Genomic DNA, 20,982 nt, shown 5'->3' on the forward strand with positions numbered 1-20,982 from the left:
TTTCGCACATATGCAGATAATAACCATTACCTTTTAACAGTATATTTCTTTCCCGTCTGAAGAATGTGTGTTGTTGCTGACCAGTCTAGCTGGAGGAGCCGTTGGGGTTGAGGTTTTATGCTTTGTTGCCCTGCTCACTGCTGCTTGACTCATGTATCGACAGCAAGTGGCCGGAGGCTGCTACTGCTGCTGCTGCTGCTGCTAGAGCTAGTGCTAGTGTGGGTCAGCCGCCGAGCCGATAGTTTCCATCAACATCTGTATCAAATCGGCTTAGCGGGAACTTGAATTAGAGTACAATCGAGTGGTAGCGCTTGCCGTTTGCCGGAAGATTGCCTGCATAGTTAAGCTGGAAGGGAGAAAAAAACGAGGCAAAAAAAAAAGGAATCAATTAGTTGATTGGCATTTATCGTAATTCATCAACCGCGAGCGGAAAAAGTGTTGCCCCGTATTAGGATTTTCGCGCCCTTTGGGTCCGCCACTTAGGTGAACTACACCGTACTTCGGTGTTGGTTTTAACTCAAGATAATTAGGTGAAGGCGCTTTTAAAACAAAGAGTTTGTGAATAACAGACAAATAGTTAGGCAGTAGAAAAATACAGTTATTGTAAACAAAACGTTTCATGATAAAAAAATGTATTGAAACTAAATTGAAGGAAGGAAAATGTTTTCGAATCGGGACCACAAGCCAAAGATTGGTACCCGTCATTAACGAGGAAGATGTTCGTTACACTTGGTTATTTCGAAACTAGATTTAACCATTAATCATTACGAAAACTTAATAACTATACGAAATGATCGGTATTCTTCAATTATTTTCTATCGGTGTCTCATTCTTATTCCGCCGGCATGTAAGTAGGTATAGCTTTTAGCAAAGTAACAGCATCGCTAGCAGGTCAACCCCATACCAGACTTGGTACGTTGCCGGATGGGAAAACGTTGAATATCGGTTTAGGTTTTTCGTTGTGGTACCATTTGCCGACCGCTCCGGTTGGTTAATCAACAGGTGCTTACCGCGAGATGAAGTGCATTTTTATTTTCATGGGAAAATCGAACGGATAATTTGCGAGCAAAAGTGCTGCTTGGCGAACTGGATCAATTTTTTCGGGGGAATACACTGGGGCCGAACGTTCATATTTTCACGCCAATCAGCACTTTGTAATGTGGTTGTTGTTGTTGTGTTTTGCTTTAGCATTTGTAGGTCACTAGTGCAGTTCAGTGCGAGGGTTTTTATGGGGCGATTACTTTTTTTATCGCTGCCAAGAAATATGGGAAATGTGGTGAGCTGCATATGCAAATTTGCCGTGACTCGTTGCTACTTGTATATTTGATGCGGAATTACAAAAAAATCACTGAACCGCATCTATTCGCACTGGTAGCCGAGGGAGTGTGGCAAATGAAAGGTTTCCGGTGCATCGTAGGGAGCGATTTCATGCAGTGATAACTTTGAACATGGCTGAGAGCAAGGACTACAATGATGATGAATTTTATTATCAAACAAAACTAGAAAATATTTTTGCCTTATCTAATCTCCTTTCAAGCAAACGACAAGACAATGGCCATAGTTCACTCGGTAGATTTCCCAACAAATGCTCCGGTATTGTTCATGACAATGATTTCGCAATAAAGCAACATAATTTTCAAATACTATTCATAACAAAAGCACTTATCTCGCAAACCAATTTTATCTATTATTCTTCATTACGGCATACTTTGAGTCCCCTCGAAAAAGCAGCGTTCGATTTCGAATTGTGAGCTATGTTGGCCGATTGCTAGCGCCAGGGTACTTCACCACAATGCAAGAGCAAACATAAACATGAATGCAAGCGAAGCATCTTCATGGGGAGCTCGAATAAAGCGCGGCTAAGTAGGGCTCTGGGCGTTCACTGGAAGTTCGACTGAGCTGGGGCAAATCGTTGTGCTTCGAACTGAAAGCGATTGAGATTGTGTTCCGTCAAATGGTCGGGCAGCAGATACCCGGCACTTAAGTTTACGTCCATGCGAAGGGTTCTGTTTAAAACCACCAGGAAGATCTGTGAACTGTAAATAAGCTTCTTTGACCGTTTGCGCGCGATACCGATAGTTAATAATATAATGCTGTTGGTCCAGTACTGATACCTACAGTTAACAGTTATGGTACCGGCGACCGGTGCGTTGTTAGGATTCCCAGGATGGGTATTCCTGAACATTTTGTCCAATCGATATTTAGAACTACCTTCCTGTGAACGAGTTCTTAATACATCTAACTAATTTAATCATATCATGATGACAAGTAATATGTAAAGAATTGTTTTTAATTTTTTTACCGAAAAAAAACTTCCCGGTAAGCTCTGAAAACTTACGTGTGGATCGATACCAGTAGTCATGTAGAGCATACCTTTCAACACTGGGAATGCAATATTACAATATTCCTCTCTCCTGTTAGGTGGTGCACAATTAAAAACAAGTATACAACGTGAATTGCGATTAAGTCGTCATAAATGTTTGCTAGAAGGAAATTGGCTGGCAATGAAAGTTGGTCAAGATCAAAAACGATACCTTTCAAATTTCCAACAAAATTACTCATAACCGGAAAGTTCGTTTTGCTGTTTGGCTTAATTGTCCGCTCAAACCCAGTTCCACTAAAGCTTAAACGAAAAGTATAATTTCCGAACGGTGTAAATATGAAAAAAAAAACAACCAAACATTGAGTTTCAGCGATATTAGTACCTAGTTAATCTGTACTTATTTCCAGGACATTGAGCAGTGATCAACCTATTTAACTTCTTCGGCTAAGAACCATTTTGTAAAGTTTCTTCGAACGCTGTGAAAGTGGATCATAAATAGGGAGAAAATAATACCATAAAAGAAAACTGGACTGCCGCAATCGAAATCATTTATTAGACCTAATGATGACAAAGCTCTACTATTGATTGGTCTAAACAAAAAAGAGTAGAACATAATGGACGCACTTATTACCTGAAGAATGTCTGAATATGCAGGTTAGTTAGTTAGCATGCAAATGACATACATATGATGCTGCTTTTGCAGATGTGACAGCGAATCATCGAAACCTTTATACTGTTGATTAACTGGAATAGGGGAAACCATGCGTGGAATCCTTAGTAAATAGCCGCTGTATCCTTCGGGCAAATGCCAATTAAGGCAATGAGCTTTATACGAAGAGCTCTGTACCTGTACAATTGTGACAAGAATTTAGCGCAGTCAAATGCAAAAGCATACCTACACGCAAATTAAGCGAAGAGTACCATAAACGATTTTAACTGCCATCGCACAGGTTATGTTTTGTGCGGGGATAAATAACTAGAACTTTTTGCTTAACTTTCACGTAGTGTTACGTCTTACTGTAGGGTGTTATTCACCAATACCGATGATTTACATACCAATCGATAATTAAATCTGCAGCGGCCAGTGATCTGAAAAGAACACCGCAATTTGACTTCATGTTCAGATGAAGACCAAGATCGAATCATTAGTTTCATCCAACATGCTCCAGCTGGTAATGCAGGTTTTGGACCAAAAATGGACTTTTATGTTCCAGATCTTGCAAGTTCATCAACCCATTCGTTTTGACTGTTTTGGATTTTAAATTAGGTGCACAAAGTGCTTTTATAGCGGCCTGACTGAGTATATGAACAGAAGTAATCTTGCAATCGGGCAGCGAAACGAAAGGAACGATCTTCAGCAAGGGTAGCCAACTTCCAGCCTTCGCAGAAGACCTCGGCATCATTACTAGAAACCTTGGAACGGCGCAAGCAATCTACGCCAGACTAAAAACGCAGGCTAGAAGCAGGGATGGCACGATCACTTTGACTCAATTCACATTCATTTGACAGTACCGTCTCAGTAAAGCAAAATTTGATAAAGTTTTATATTTGTAGCATTTGTAGAATCAGTTATTGTTTACAATTTTGCTGAATAAAGGGTTGCTGTAACTTTCGTCGTTACGGTGCTACAATGCTAGTAGCTCATTAGTAGCCAACGTTCACTTGGCTACTAATGAGTGACCAGCATTGTAGCACCGTAAATACAAAAGATACAGCCCAACTTTATTCAGAAAAGTTGTACATAACTAGTTCTTCAAACGTCCCATATGTAACTAAAGTGATCGTGCCATCCCTGGCTAGGAGGATAGGGTTACAAATCAATGCGCCGAAAACTAAATATATGGTAGGAAGAGGCCCCAGAGAGAGTAACTTTTGCCTCCCACGGACAGTGACTATTGACGGCAATGAACTGGAAATGGTTCATGAGTTCGTATATTTGAGATCTCTGGTTACCGCCGACAATAATACGAGTAAGGAGATCCAACGACGCATTCAAGCTAGAAATCGAGCTTACTTTTCCCTCTGCAAGACGCTTCGAACAAGGAGCATACGCCGCCGCACAAAGCTGATGATGTACAAAACGCTAATCAGACGAGTAGTCCTCTACGGACTACTACGGCAGTAACCTTGCTTACGGAAGACATACGTGCACTAGCCGAATTTGAACGAAAGGTGTTGCGGACTATTTTTGGCGGAGTACAAACGGATAGCGGAGTGTGGCGTAGACGTATGAGCCACGACTTGCAGGCACTACTTGGAGATATTTCCATCGTATCATCTGGTGAAAGTTGGGAGACTACGGTGGCCCGGCCATATCGCAAGGATGCCGGAAGACTGTGCAGTGAAATCCGTTCTCTTCAAGAACCCCACCGGCACCAGGAATAGAGGGGCCCAACGGGCTAGATGGCTTAACCAGGCTTCAACCTGGACTTGCGTGTGTAGCCCAAGTACAATGGAGAGGAATTCTTGATACGGGAAGAGCCAGTCCGGCTCTCGGCCGGTAGCACGTATCAGCCTAATCAGTTTTGTTGAAAAACCATGTTCAAGCATAATCTGCCACAGCTGATTTCGTTTAACTGAATCGTACGCCGCCTTGAAGTCTATAAACAAATGGTGAGTCTACAAGTTGAATTCCCGGAATTTATCGAAGACCTGTCGCAAGGTGAACATTTGGTCCGTCGTAGAGCGTCCCTTTCGAAAACCGCACTGGCATTCGCCAATAAAGGTTTCCTGTAACGGCCTCAGTCCGAGAAACAGGATGCGGGAGAGAATTTTGTATGCAGAATTGAGGAGAGTAACGCATCGATAAATTGCTGCATTCGAGTCGATGACCCTTTTTGTGAATAGGACATATGAGACTTTACAACCAGTCCGTAGGTAGTTCCTCCTCATTCCATACCTCTTGTATAATCTGTTGGATTGCACAATACAGTCGTACGCTCCCGACTTTCAAAATTTCGGCGGGGATTGCATCCTTTCCAGCTGCTTTGCCGTTTTTCAGCTCTCTCGCTGCTTTTCTAACCTCGTCCAAAGTAGGTAGATCCACAGCTTGTCCACCATCCTCAATCGTTATCCTGTTTCTGTTGAGCGCTCCAACTTGTTCACCACTCAATAATGCATCGAAATGTAGTTTCCAGCGCCTAGCCACCTTCGATCTTTCGATAATTAAGTTTTGCCTCTTTGTCGTTGCACAAAACAGGAGTTGGTACGGTCCGATTCCTGATTCCGTTTACGATTATTGAGGAAGCTTCTCTGATGTGTCACCGTTGCAGCCAACAGGTGACTTCTGGCTCGATTCTTCCCATCAGTCATTCGTTGGCACTCAGCCTCAAACCAATCACTAGAACTGGCTGCAGCAGTAGTACCCAACACTTCTCGCGCTGCAGTACTGATCGCGTCATGTATGTGCCTCTACTGTTCGTTCAGGTTCTTCCCAAGTTGTTCATCGATCCACTCATCAGTTTTCCGAGAGTACTCTGCAACAACTCCTTCCGCTAATAACCGCCGAAAGTTCAGTCGTATCTTCCTCGTTGGTTTCAATTTGAATACGTTGGACAACCGGACGTGGATCTTGCTTACTACGAGATAGTGGTCCGAGTCGACGTTTGACCCCCGGAAGGATCGCACGTCTGCCGGCCTGAAAACTGCCGGCCATCAACCAGAACGTGGTCGATCTTAGACCTCTTTATTAGGGTGTTATCAAGTGTCCGCGTTGTTTGAGCCAATCTTCGCGTTGAAGTCGTCCAAGTGAACTTGTATATTTCCCTTCAGGATTTTCTCAACCGTTTCATTCAGTCTGCTGTAGAAACTCTCTTTCTCCTGCGGGCATCTGTTAGCGTATAGCACTGGATTGCCATAAGGTTCTTAACCCGTGTTATTTTTTCGTTTACCGGTACTCGCTTCATCAGGGCCGCATGTGCCCCTAGGCTTAGTAGGAAACCAACTGCTCTCTCTTGAGTAGCGTTTTAACCTCGTTTGTCAAAGTAGAGCAAGACTAGCTTTGCTTGTAAGTTGAACCAGCTTACTCTGCTGGACAAGGTCAGTATGTTCCATGTTCGATGGTCAATAATCTAGATTGATTTCTTTTTTCCTTTTCTGTAAATTGGTATGTTTGTGGGTTCAGTAGATTATTAACTTAGGCTGAAGTCTCTATCCAGCTGATGAAATTTAATAACTCATCTAGTTGCAAATTGGCAATTATTTGTTATCAATCTCATTATGATCACACACCACCCGATATCGGTAAATGGGTGCCGTTTGCAATAAAATTTCTTCTTTATTTGTCCACGGGCCTATGTTGTGACCCCTGGACGGCAATACACAATTTCAGAGCATCGAATACTAGTTACTAGCGGCAAATAGTGTTACCGATTAAGTTTTATTGGTCGTATTTTCCACGTTAAATCGCTCCGATGTTTTGGTGTTTTGCTCAGGAAGTACGGAAAGTATTTTAGTTTTTTCAACGATTGAAAAACCACCATTATGTTGCTGAGGCTATCCGCAAAAATGAAGTAATGGCCGGTGGAAATGTTTTAGGTCACCGTTTTTAATGTGTTCATGTCACGAAACCTTATCGGAAGAAATAAAGCGAAATTGTAGATAACAGTTCGTCATTGCGAAACATACATTTCTTTTTCTGCTCTTTCCGCTCGCTTTCTCCTGGAGTACTGTCAAACATAAATTTTATTACTTTCTTTTGCAAATCTGTTACAAAGTCTGTAGAAATCACCTTTGTAAATATAACACGAATAATGCTAACTTTGCTCTGGATTCAAGACAAAAACGAAATGGCGAAATAGACAATGTTAAAACTGGGACAACTAAGTTGAAAAAGACAGTCACAAAGAGATTTGTTATCAAGTTGATAAAATAAAAACTAGGCATAAAATTACATGTACAGAGCTTATGAACATTAACACGTTCAACAACAGTAACATGTTCACTACTTTCATTGGAAAATCAGGCAAATGTCGGTGGTGTTGCTTCATTTGTGTAGAATTATGTCACTTTGTGTGTACTTCTCGGAACTAGGTTGCACTAATCGTGACCCATTATTAAATTCCGGGATATACGTAGTTGCATACTTTTATCGCTAGTTTCATAACATTTTGCAACATACCATAAATAATGAAGGAAAGTAATTATCGTGCCTCAAACAGTTTTTTTATCCCACAGATAAGAAATAAAAAGAAACAGAAACATGTTACATGTTTATAGAAACCACATGATAAGGCGCAAACCAAAGCACTAATAGCTTGATTTCTTTATGTCAAGTTGCATACGTGAGGCAATACATTCAATTGCTCATAATGAACGGCTTGTTTCCGGTTATAACATTAGCTATTTTCTTGAGGTTCTTAATTAATAAAGCTACCTCATTCACCGTGAGCAAAGCGGAAATGAATGCCTTCAATTTACTGACCACAATGAATGACTTAAATCTCAGCACAATAATAAAACCTTTGATTTCTGCGGGCCACTAATGATTGTATTGAAATATGCTGAAATTACAATTACGTCCTCGAAATTACTTTATACCATGAAGTGAAACTATCAATAATTAGTGCATTGCTATCATTAATCATTTGAAATGAGAACAATTATGTATTGAAATAATAAAAAATAAAATCTGCTCTTTCTTCTGCTTTCGCTGCCATCCCGATCAGGAGGAACTAACAAAATTATAGCCCGCTATGTAACCAATAGACTGTTTTGTTAGTGACTTTTCTACCCAAGTAACAATTTGGGTTTTATTACACTCTTATGATGGCATTCAAGACCAAGATTGGTCTGGAAGACCACCATAAGAGTACAATAAAACTCAGATTGTTGCTTGGGTAACAACGGTTGTTATAAATTAGTAACGGCGGTTACTGGTTAAAATAACCGAAATTCTAACTAAATTTCTTCTAGTTAATATCTAGATTCCTAACAGATCTTCATATGATTTTATCTGAATTGAAACACATTGTGTTAGAAACTAATTGACAACATTTCTAGATGTCTCACTATTTTCGTCGCACTGTCGTCCGGCATCCTTACGATGTGTCCGGCCCACCGTAGCCTGCTAAGTTTCGCTTGATGTACGATGGGAGTCTCCCCAAGCAGTGCCTGCAGCTCGTGATTCATACGCCACCGCCACTCTCCGCTTTTAGTTTGTACTTGACCAAATATTGTCCGCCGCACTTTCCGCTCGAACCCGGCAAGGGCGCGTATGTCCTTTGTGAGCAGCGTCACGGCTTTAAGTCCATAAAGAACTACCGGTCTGATAAGGGTTTTGATTGTTAGCTTCGTGCGGCGGCGTACGCTTCTTGATCGTAGCGTTTTACAAAGGGCAAAGTAGGCCCGATTTCCCGCTTGGATGCGCCGCTGGATCTCCTTACTAGTGTTGTTGTCCGCGGTCACCAGCGATCCCAAATACACGAACTCCTCTACCACTTTTAGTTCGTCGCCGTCAACGGTTACCGTCCGTGGGATACGCGCGTTTGTTTCCTTCGAGCCTCTTCCTTTCATGTATTTGGTCTTCGACGCATTTACTTTAAGCCCAATTCTCCTAGAATCTGCTTTCAGTCTGGCGTAGATTGCCTCCGCCGACGCAAAGTTCCTGGCAATGATATCGAAGTCATCTACAAAGCCTACAAGTTGGCTACCCTTGGTAAAAATCGTTCCTCTCGTTTCGATGCCCGCTCGTCAGATCACGCCCTCAAGAGCGATGTTGAACAGCATGCAGGATAAACCGTCACCTTGTCTCAACCCTCGTCGCGTCCCAGATATGCGTCGAAACACATCACTCGATCCAATGTAGCTCTGATCAGTCGCGTCAGTTTGTCCGGAAAACCGCGTTCGTGCATTATCTGCCATAGCTTGTCTCGATCGACTGTATCGTATGCTGCTTTGAAATCAATAAAGATGTGATGCGGGGCACGTTGGACTCCCGACATTTCTGCAAGAGTGCAAGAGTCTGTCGGATAGTAAAAATTTGGTCCGTAGTTGCGCGAGCCACCATGAAACCCACCTCACAATTCCCTATGAAACGTTGTGCTGTCGGTGACAACCGGCGTAACAGGATCTGGGAGAGTACCTTCTAGGCGGCGTTTACCAGCGTAATACCGCGATAGTTGCAGCAGTCTAGCCGATCACCCTTTTTGTAGATGGGACAAATCACTCCTTCCATCCATTCCTCCGGTAACTTTTTCTGCTCTCTAATCCTCGAAATAATCCAGTGTAGAGCCCTTGCTAGCGTTTCTCCGCCATGTTTATAAAGCTCTGCCGGTAGGCGGTCCTTCCCAGCGTCTTTATTGTTCTTCAGCAACCCGATTTCTCGTTTGACTTCTATGAGATCAGGTGCTAGGACATTACTATCTTCCATGGGCGCTCTTAGGTTAATTTCCGTTCCGGTGTTCATCGAAGAACTGCTTCCATCTGTAGACCACCTCGCGCTCGTTTGTGATTAAATTCCATCCCTCGTCCGTACCCATGTCAGGTTTCGGTGTGTAGCCCTTCCGAGTTTGGTTCACCTTCTCATAAAACTTGCGCGTGTCATTAGCTCAGAATAGTTGTTCTAATTCTTCACGATCTCTGTCCTCCTTTTGGCACTTTTTCCTCCTCAGGATCGTGGTCAAATGGCTCCTAGCGCGTCGGTATTTGGCCAGGTTCTCTCTAGCGGCAATACTTAGATAATTTTTCCAAGCAGTTTTTTTCCCCTCCACCGCTTTTTGGCATTCCCCATCAAACCAATCATTTTGTGTACCGATGGACGAGCGTATTCTTCCCCAACCGTCTTCGAGGTTTGAAGCACCTAACTCCTCGGAAGAAGACAGTGCCTCATTCAGCACTCGCGCGTAGTTCTCGGCAGATTGCGGGTTATCTAGCTGCCTGATGTTCAGCCGAGGAGGGCGGCTTTGACGTGTCCGGTATACAGGGGACAGCTTTGAGCGCACATATACTGCTACTAGGTAATGGTCAGAATCAATATCCGCACCCCGTCGGGAGCGTACGTTCGAAATGTTAGAGAAAAACCATCTCGCTATGAGAACGTGGTCAGGTGATCTCCACTAGGCTTTGTGGATATTCTTGCGCGTGAAAAAGGTGCTTCGGATCACCAGGCCTCGCGAAGTTGCGAAGTTTATACATTGTTGGCCGTTATCGTTCGTATCGGTGTGCAGGCTATGGGGTCCTACCATCGGTCTATACATTTCTTCCCTACAGACCTGAGCGTTCATATCCCCGATGACGATCTTGATGTCCCGTGACGAGCAGCTGTCGTACGTTGCCTCCAACCTCGCGTAGAACGCTTCTTTCTCATCGTCGAGTCTACCTTCGTGCGGGCTGTGCACGTTAATGATGCTGTAATTGAAGAAACGGCCCTTTATCCTCAATACACACATTCTCTCGTTGATCGCCTTCCAATCAATCACGCGATCCTGCATTCCGCCCAGCACTACAAAGCCCGTTCCCAGTTCGTTGGTAGCGCCACCGCTCTGGTAAAACTGGGCCTTTCCGCCACGGATCTTCCATACCTTCTCTGCTTTGCGACAGATTTCCTGCAGAGCTACGATGCCGAGTTTGCGGGGTTCCAGCTGTTCAATCAGCACCCGCTCGCAACCTGCGAAATTTAGCGATCTGCAGTTCCAAGTCCCGAGTCTCCATTCGTCGTCCTTATTCCGTCGCCTAGGTTGATGCCGAATATTCTGCTCCGAATTTGCTTGATTTAATTTAGGTGTGTAGCCGTACTGGGGCAACACTACCGAGTCTCGCGATGGGGCTGCCATCTTATAGTGCAGAGACTCACTATACCTCCTTCCCTGTTAGTATACGACCTTAGTTTCCACCGGGGTTAGTTACCCGATCTCCGCTAAGGTTGCTCGTATTCCGCCTGGTACCACGGGGAGGTCGGGATCGGAGTTGTTGGATAATAGGCTAACGACCACTATGGGGACTATACTCCGCATTATCCAGCCATTTACCAGACTGTTGACTGTAACGAAAGTTCACTTAGTTACTAATGAAGTACTAGCATTGTAGCACCGCAAAACATTATTCAGCAAAATTGTAGATAATAACTAGTTCTACAAATGTCCCATATAACTTTGCTAAATTTAGCTCGGCTGATACGGTACTGTCAAATGAATCAAAATTGAGTCAAAGTGATCGGGCCATCCCCGGGCCATTAAACTGATATAACCTTGTTATGGTCTCCTGATCGGGATATGTAGCAAATAATACTTTCGATTCTGTTTTGCAGAGAAATGGTGACAAATTGGCAGCATTCCTAAAAATGTCAACCAACTAAAATCGGCGATTATTATGATTGTAGGAGTGATTGTGCTAAATCTTACGTGATATTTTACAGCTGGTGATAGCAACATACATTTGTGTAATTTGAATGACAAGGTTTGTGATTAAAAACGAAAATTATAGAAATCTCATCGACGTGCTTCAAGGCAATAAAAGCTCTTATAAACCGAAGCAAAACATTTACTAATGATGCTTGTCGGTTTGCTAACGTTCCGTTGTTCCCCACCAAAGCGTTGTTTACGCTACCGAAGATCTGAGCCGAGGGTACACTTCATTTATGAGGTCTCGATTACTACATCGGGATGTGCACCGGAGTACGATCGGGCAGGCAGGGCCTTGGCGTGCCCGGCTGGCCGGTCGAGAAGCCGAACAAACGGCAGCTTAGATCTTTAACGGTGCAGCAGAAGGTTGAACGAAGCCTCCGATTACCTGCGGCTAGAAGCTTGCGCTAATGACAATTGATGGGTTAATTGAATGAGTTTAAAATAGCACTCGATTACGGAATTGGCTCACAAATCGTCATTGTTGTACGGTGGCCAAGTAGCGTACTCTCGCTGCTGGTCGCTGAGCTGGATCCGAGCAGCCCCAAGAAGAAGGCTCGGCCCGGATAGTTTGGAAATCTTCGGTTGTGTTGTACAGGCAGCGGTTTTGGTTTCGACTTGCTGGCCGGTTTGCAATCAACTGAGCAAATGTTTGCTCTGGCACTGTGAAGAGGAGAATAGATTGGCTTATTTCCCGGAAGGCGAAAATTTATGGCTAGCAACGGTTCACGCGATGATGGTTGGCAAAGCTTTCAATCAGGTTGTTTTAAATCTGGGAATTGTTTACTAACTTCTGAATGCCATTTGCGTTTTGGTTGGAATTTACATCTGTGATTGCCCCGGAGAAATGGGCTAATGGTGATGATAGGAAAAATTCAGTGATTGAGCTAAACATTTAGGACGAGTGACGTGATAAGCGAAAGCTCTTACTCTTTCTTTAATTAATTATTATGCATTCTATAATTCAAACCTCTGGTGGCTATGTTTTTTAATGATTTTTTTTAAATTTCGAACGCAATAAATGTTTCGTAATAAATCAAACTGTGTATTTGATTAGATAGATTAGACTATAACGAAAACGTTTGTGTACGGGTTAACGAAAAAAAGATGTGTTTAGAATTTATAACGCCCGTCAGAAGAAAGCGCTGGGCACCAGAGAATTAATTAAAATGAAACACTTTCAATAAAAAATGGATTAAATTTTGGTATATTCGCCTGCTGACTCAATTATCCGGTCGGTTGTACGAGACAATGACGGAGAGGTAGAACTATACTGAGTTATTTTATCATTTTGGTGAAATTTGTTATTTTTCACATCGATATTGATTATCATATCAAATTATTATTTCATATCGATAAAATCATTGATGGTGCAATAACTTTTTCACTTCGCTCGGGACCACGCGGCAAACAATTACAATTATATGACCTCTACTCATTAGCGATGAAATTGACCTGAAAAAGTACTGAATTTGTACTAAGCAATTGGCAATCTATTGTGTATTGTATTCTTTTGTAAATAAATATGTTCAATTTTAATTACAATTATCCCACCTCTAGTCATTAGCGATGGAAAAGAATTAATAAAAAGAACAGAATTTGTTAAGCAATTAGCAATTTAATTTCCATTGTGTTCATTGCAGAAAAAAAGCGATCGATTTCATTTGTCTGTCATATTACTTCCATCTTTGTTCTTAACAGAACATTAATGTCCTGTACCAGCATTCAGTGTAGATCACAACAACAATTATCCATTATTACCAGTGCAGACTCAATATATCAAATATAAAAAAACACAATACAAATTGAACAATAAAAATAATAAAATAAAATAATAATGAAACAAATTTTATGAGTGGCACGCACAGTTTAATTCGACGGTCTTTTGATTGCCCCGCCCCAGTAAAGCATAATTTTAAGAAGTTATTTATAAGTTACTTATAGAGTTAGTTATAATGTACAATATTATTAAAGTAAATTAATCACTATTCTATAAGCCTTTTTACTCCGTTGTTGCCAAAAAGAGCGCTCTTTGTTGCCAATGGTATGACAGCCTGATATCATACAAAGTAAAGCAATGCTTAGTTCAGCATTGTTGTAGATTATCAATTAGCTTTCGTATATAACTTTTGGAAATTCTGCTGGACTAAGGCGGTACAGTCTAAATATCCAAGCCGGGTTTCGAAAAAGTCGTTTCACGAAGGACCAACTGTTTCCTCTACGATAGATCATGGATATGTCCTGGTGGTATAACTTGCCGACTGATCATCTGTTTGTGGATTTCAAGGCGACATACGATTTAGTCAAACGAAATGAGCTATGATAACGAAACTGGTGAAGCTGATTTGAACAATGGTAACAGGGTCCAAATCGAGGGTTGGAATAGTGTGTAAAAGCAAGGGAACGCATTCTAGAAAGTTTAGCATTGTCTTGGAAGGTATAGTACGACGGGAAACGAGCAAAGGAACGGTATCATTATCATGAGATCTCGTTAACTGCTTGGATTTGTGGATGACACCGTGCGAATAGGGCTTTCTAGTAGTATTACGTAGTTTCATAATTTGCGAGCATACACAATATTGGCGATTTACAGAACACTAATACTTCGTTTACGAACAAGGCTCATAGACCTTTCACGGGCATGGCGCATGAGCGCATGAAGAAATTTGAGCGACGAGCGATTCGAATACTTGATACAGCTTGGTTCATACGTCTAAGTCATGCGTCTCAATCAGCTTCCTTTAACGTCCATGATTCATGTCGCCAAAGGGTCACTGGGAAGATTCGTGTTCTGTAAAGTGCCAGTTTTGGACGAATTTGCAGAGCACATTCGTATAGTGCATAGTGCATTCGTATAGCACCTTTCAAGACAATATTTAATAACAGGTTAGAGAGTGCATCCCCTTGCTTCAGTCCATCAAACGTCACGAAAGTGGCTGAGGTCCCACCTGCTATTCTGACACATGATTTTGACCACGAATCAGCGTAATTAGTTTCGTCGGAAAACCATGTTCTAGCATTATCTGCCACAACTCATTTCATTTGACTGAATCGCACGTCGCATTAAAGTCCACAAACAGATGATGATTCTGCAAGTTGTACTAGCGGAACTTGTCCAATAGCTGACGCAGGGTAAACATGTGACCCTCACGAAAACCAGCTTGGTACTCGCTGACGAAGGACAGTCTTAGTCTACAGAACAGGAAATGGGAGAGCACCTTATAGACAAAATTGAGCAATGTGATGTTTTTGCACTCATCCAACTAATCCTCGGGCACTCTTTCATCCTTCTAGGTCCTGATAATAATCCGGTGGTTTGCTTTGTACAGCTATTCGCTCCCCGTATTTAGAAGTTCAACCGGGATGCCGTCCTTCCCACTAGCTTTACCGTTTTTCAGCTCACTGATTACCTTTTTAACCTTCTCCTATGTTGGTAGCTCCACAGGTCGGCCATTGCTCACAATTAATATCCTGTTTCTACTGATCACTGTGTTTACTTCTCCATTCAACAGCGTCCGGAAGTGCTCCTTCCACCTGACTGCAGCCATCATTTTGTCAGTAAGCAGGTGCCAACACTATCTATCATTAGGCATCACAGGCATGACAAAATTTCTGCACAGCAACGTTTTGTAGAAGCTCTTGTGTCTTTTCTGTGCTAGCGAGATACTTCTCTAAGATTGTGCAAGATTTCGCGAAATTTCGTGTTTACCGAAATTTAACAAAATTATGCGAAATTTACCGTAGGTTTTATGGTAGATCACCATTAAACTACAGTTAACGCTATGGTAAATTTGGCTCAGTTTCGTTAGATTTCGGTAAACACGAAATTACGTGAGATGTTGCACAGCCTTACTTTTCACTATTTCGACATGTAGCCGCCGTAGGCATGCACCGCTGATCTGTTTCTTCTCATCAGAGAGTGACCTCTCTGGCAGTCTTGATGCAGAAAACCAGTGCCAGTATGAAGTGCCATGTCATAATCTCAGCCAATACCGTCGCTTCGTATTTGTTTCTGTTTCAAAAGAGCCTATCTCTTGATGTGTTGAAACTAACTGCAATGCGTACATGATAATAAGCAAACATTCTTATTTCACTGTGACCAGTCGAAAAAAATGTCACAGTATAGAAAGAAGTGACAGGCATTCGCCGCTTACAGTTCTACCTGGAATAGTATGGACAAGCGATAGAGAATAAGGTGTAATTATTGATGCGTCTTTCACAAGAAATGTATGTAATGAAAATTGCTGAATTTTTGCACGGTTTTGTGGTTGATCACTACTTTAAAGATCTTGTAAGAATACAAGATGTAGCGCTGTAGCACGTGTATACGTATACAGCAAACAGTAATTGAAGATTTTAACCCTCTAGTGCCCAAATTTTTGATTTGCTTGAAAAATTTTTAAAATGCTCATTTCGTGGCCAGAATAATGGAAAAAATATTCTCTAATTACTAAGTTCAGGAATAGTTTGATTATTTATAAAAATTCGTAACCCGCCAATTGGCGGGGTTGGGCACCTGGGCGCAAAAAAGTTGCGAAATCAAATTTTTCGATTTAATTCGGGACATCCATTTCAGAACATCTATAACAGTGCTAGTATTTATGGAACTAGTTATAATAAGCTTCAACTGAAAATTTTGGCCATATGACCGATTCCAGGTCCCGGACAAGTTCCTTCGAAATCCCTTCCGTACTTGAATCAGAAAAGAAACCCTCCCCGGAGCCGATCATACGGCCTCTGAGAGACATGAGATGATCGCCAATCGCTATTTTGTCGAGTGCTGATGTTTTTTGACATGCGACACGACATACTTTACTGATGGTGAAATGTCCCTTTATGGGAACCGGTTCCGGATTTATAGTGTCCCCCAGGATTTGGATGGCGCGCACCATGGCTCATAACTGCGGCAAAGTAACTGATATGTCCACAGTCGATGATATGTTTACGAAAATCGACAGATTTCAAACAAATTTCAAATATTTGGCAACTTTATCTAAAAAAGCCATGTCACGGTACCCCAAGGAACTCCGGAATAACACCGGGACCATATGACATATGGCTATTATCTATAGATATTATGAAAATAGAGAATATTTTCGGAAAAATTCCCTAATTTGGTGAAAAAATAATCAAAGATAAAAAAGTTACGGCCATTTTAGTGAATTTTGCGGTGCTAAAAATGAAGTAGACCTTAGAGGGGTTAACCGAAGCGTCTTGCGGAGGAAAACTAGACTTAACTTCCAGCTTGAATGCATCATTGAATCTCCTTACCAGTAATATTGTCAGCGGTGACCGGAGATCCCAAATATGAACTCATCAACCACTTCCAGTTCATCGTTGTCTATAGTCATTGTCCGTGTAAAGAACCGGTAAAATTTTAGAAAGACGAACAACAACATTAGTAGCTGCTCCCAAGTCAGGATTGCCTACACCATAATATGGTTTGAAACTGTAACCATTGAAAACCATTAGAGCCTGATAGAACATTTATTTATTTATTTATTTATATTCTGTTAAATTCATCTGACAGTGTCTACATGAATACTAATTGCTAATTAAAATTTTCTGTTACGTAGTCTTTGTACAAACTTATGCGATGGTTGTCCGAAATCGAATAGCTCTTCCACTGTCGAAAATGTTCTAATGCAAGCAGTTACAGGCTCGTTACAACCGAAAGCAGTGCGATGAAATGGTGCTTGCAGTAATCCGGTCGATCTTAGATTACGCTGTGAAGCGCGAAAATCCATGAGTAACAAAAGCTGGGGAGAGTCGATTTCACCATTTATGACTTTTGCCACAAACACTGCCTGCTGGATTCTACGTCGGTGTTCAAGTGAATCTAGGTCAAGAAGACGGCAACGATCCAAGTATGGCGGGAGCTCCTCTGGATTACGCCACGGTAGATGTCGCAAGGCCATCCGGATAAATTTTCTCTGCACTCTCTCGACACGTAAGTTCCACGATACTTGCTGAGGATTCCAAACTAAGCAACAGTTCTCAAGCAGCGGTCGAACTAGAGCGCAGTATAGCGACTTGAGGCAGTGGGGATCCTTGAAGTCCCGACCAATTTTTGCAATAAATCCAAGCTGACGCATTGCTTTCGAGATAATTGATTCGCGGTGTAAGTTAAATGTGAGCTTAGTGTCCAGCAAAATTCCAAGGTCAGTAACATGGTCGACTCTGCGCAATTCAGTTCCATCTATTCGATAATTAAAAAGAATCGGAGTTTTTGAGCGGTAAAAACTCATCACCTCGCATTTCGCAACACTTATTGTAAGCCAGTTTTGTTTACACCATTTAACAAATACGTCGAGCAAAGCTTGAAGGCGGCGACAATCTTCCATTTTTTCAACAGCCAAAAACAATTTCAAATCATCTGCATATACAAGTCTGCAACCAGCACCCAATAGGAACGTAACATAACGTAACGTAACATGAAACTTAAATCCTCATTTATGTGATTTGTTTGATAAATTGGGTTTTTCATTTTTGTTGTACACATTTGTTCACTACAATCTTCTATCGATTGGTAATTCACTCAATTTGTTCATTAACACAAACTTATTAAGCGGAATAGATTAAAATTTGTGGTTAAAATGGTCTATGATAGATCCCATTTTGAATAATTGTCTTGCTTATCAAGATTTTGTCGTTAAGCAGCAAAATTCGCCGGGTGTCATTGAATCTGTTTTTGGATAGGGTTATGGTTTTCAAATACCATAAAATGCAATAATGTTTTGTGATATAGCTATAAAGCGTTATATTGCAGATCGTCAGAAAGGCGCATTGAAAATTGGGTGATAAGTCCTATAAATTCCCCTTCCGTTTTAATGCCACTGCATGTTTGTGTATTTTTCAAGGCATATAAAAGAAGCTAACAAGGCCTATAACAATAATTTCTAGCTTCTAATCTTCTAAACTCGAAAAAATCAATAAATACAACGGAAACAACACGTTGTCAAATTACCAAAAAAAAGTTGTCGTTAATGCCCAACCCCGCCAATTGGCGGGGTCAGTTCCTTGATAAAAATCGACCAGTTCCTAAACTTTTTATCGCAAATTTCCTTTTTTACCATGAAGTACAACTTATCAGCTACTCACCAATAATTTTTTTGTTAATTTATACCAAGAAATAAGCAATTTACAACAATTTAAATTTCACTCTGCAGAGCAAAATAATTTTTTTCTCAGTTTTCTGGCATTTTTCAAGTTTCGCACGAAATATCCGTTTCAAATTAACGTAATAACACAAACAAACTACTCGAATAGTTAGATTAGACTATAATGAGAAGGTATCAGTGGATACCAACATAAAACGAATAAGCATAGTAGATTTACAACGATTTTCCTGAAGCCCGCCAATTGGCAGGGTTGGGAACTAGAGGGTTAATCTAAATTCCTAACACACATATACTTTTACTTTTGCTTTCCCAACACTATGAAACCGACTCTATATTTTTTTTGTTTAGATTATAGTCACTTTAACCAGTTTTGGGTCATTTGTTACTTCTGCGGGGTTGGGATTTGAACCCAGGTCCTCGGCGTGAGAGGCGTGAATGCTAACCACTACGCCGGAACTGACCCCTGACTCCATGTTCTGCTTTTCCATCGCCATTGTAGTAGATGTGGTACTTGAACGAATTGCCTGCAATAGGGGCTAACTGCACGGAATTTCCTTTCTCCGAAATTTGTCCACCGAACTTCCTGAATAGCAGCTATCTCCACTCGGAGTCGATGTAGCTCTCGAGCAAGCAAGCTAGTTCGTGCTGGTTCATGGAGAGTTCGGACATTAAAAGCATCAACTTTCCAATCGTTATCCATTAGTCGTTTCCTTGTTCTTTGCCGTGTCTTGTATCGATTGATCCGTTCCATACTTCCATTTTCGTTTTTCGGTATCCTACCTTACCGGAAACACGATACCTATATTCCGCTGATTGGCCTGCCATCTTTGTTATAGCTTACAGGTTGCAGCATTTCATATTCTGCCGCTCGCTTTGAGACAGACGCTGTTTGAGCCGCCCCTCACCTGGGAAACAGTCGCTCAAGTTCGCACCTCCTAGCCAAGCTACTCCACAATGTACATGGAGCACTTCCAGGCATGGCCATCGATCGACATCATTTGACATAGATCTGTAAAGAGACGTTAGGTAGGCCAGCTTGAAAGCCAGCTATGTTAATGAACTAAAATTGAATATTAAATCCAACAAAGTAACGCACGTTCTATTCACTCAAGTTAATAATGAAAAGCCATACTAGACTTCACATGTGCATAATTTGAATCTCGCGTAGAAGCTTTAGTTTAGAAAATGAAACAAGTCGAGTCGTGTTTGCAACGAATGTAAAAGAAACATGATAATTTTGCAAAAAAAGCTAGGTACTTAAACTTTTGCAGTTCCATGCGATACACCGCATGCCGATCTGGTTACTAAAATTAGTTGGCACGCTGCGAATATTCGCTTGCTTTTCCAGTTTGAAACGAATTTCCGTGACATTTACAGTTTTTCTTTGGTTTTTCACATAATCTGCACCCTGTAATACGACGTAGCAGGCTGTATTAGGCTGGACATGTGATCAGAATATCTTACGAAAGAGCAGCCAAACCTATCTTCAACAAAGAATTGACACGTTGACCACGAGTCAGGAATAAGTTCCAGCAAGTTCATATGATATGAAGACAACATGATATTGCTTATCTTTACATTCATAAATGTCAACAATGATCGTTTGTGAATTAGTAAAAAGGCGCATTTTTGTTTAACAATTTTAAAGCAGCGTGTGACTCCGTCAAGCGAAACGAGTCAAGACAAATTATGCCTTAACGTGAGTTTTTGTTTTACCGGCTGTCTGTCCAATTAAATCATTACAAAAATATAGTCAAAAGGTCGAAGAAAGTATAAAATCTGTTCTGATTTGATGAGACTGATGATCGGTACAAATAAAATAGTAAATTTTACAGACAAAAAACGTATCGATGCTTTAACGTAGTTTCTCAACAAAGATTATTCTGCCTGGCATTCTAAATTCTACTATGTATATTTATTCTTGACAGATACGTATTTTGCCTACGACTTGCAGGCTTCATTAGTGTCTGTTTTCGAACTGCTGACACTGATGAAGCCTGCAAGTGGTGTAGGTGAAATACGTATCTGTCAAGAATAAATATACATAGTAAAATTTAATGGGAGTTTTCTTTTCGAATTAATTTCAGGTTTTGTATTCCACTAAGACGCTCCAAAAACTTCAGTCCATTGCAATAGTAGGGGCGACTGGAGTTCTTGTTTAGACAAACTTCGGCGCCGATTCCATACCCAATTATTGCAG

At 41.4% G+C, this 20,982-nt stretch overlaps 1 protein-coding gene across 2 annotated transcripts in view; it reads right to left on the bottom strand.

Moving 5' to 3' along the window:
• LOC128744581 (extracellular serine/threonine protein CG31145) overlaps positions 1-20,982 on the bottom strand; it is a 129,967-nt gene that overhangs the window by 14,805 nt on the left and 94,180 nt on the right. For both annotated transcript variants that reach the window (XM_053841703.1, XM_053841704.1), the window contains one exon: positions 31-346. The gene's annotated coding sequence lies outside the window, so the exon portion shown is untranslated. The remainder of the gene's footprint in view (positions 1-30; positions 347-20,982) is intronic.

The sequence above is a fragment of the Sabethes cyaneus genome, chromosome 3, assembly GCF_943734655.1.
Source record: "Sabethes cyaneus chromosome 3, idSabCyanKW18_F2, whole genome shotgun sequence".
Classification (NCBI taxonomy): Eukaryota; Metazoa; Arthropoda; class Insecta; order Diptera; family Culicidae; genus Sabethes; species Sabethes cyaneus.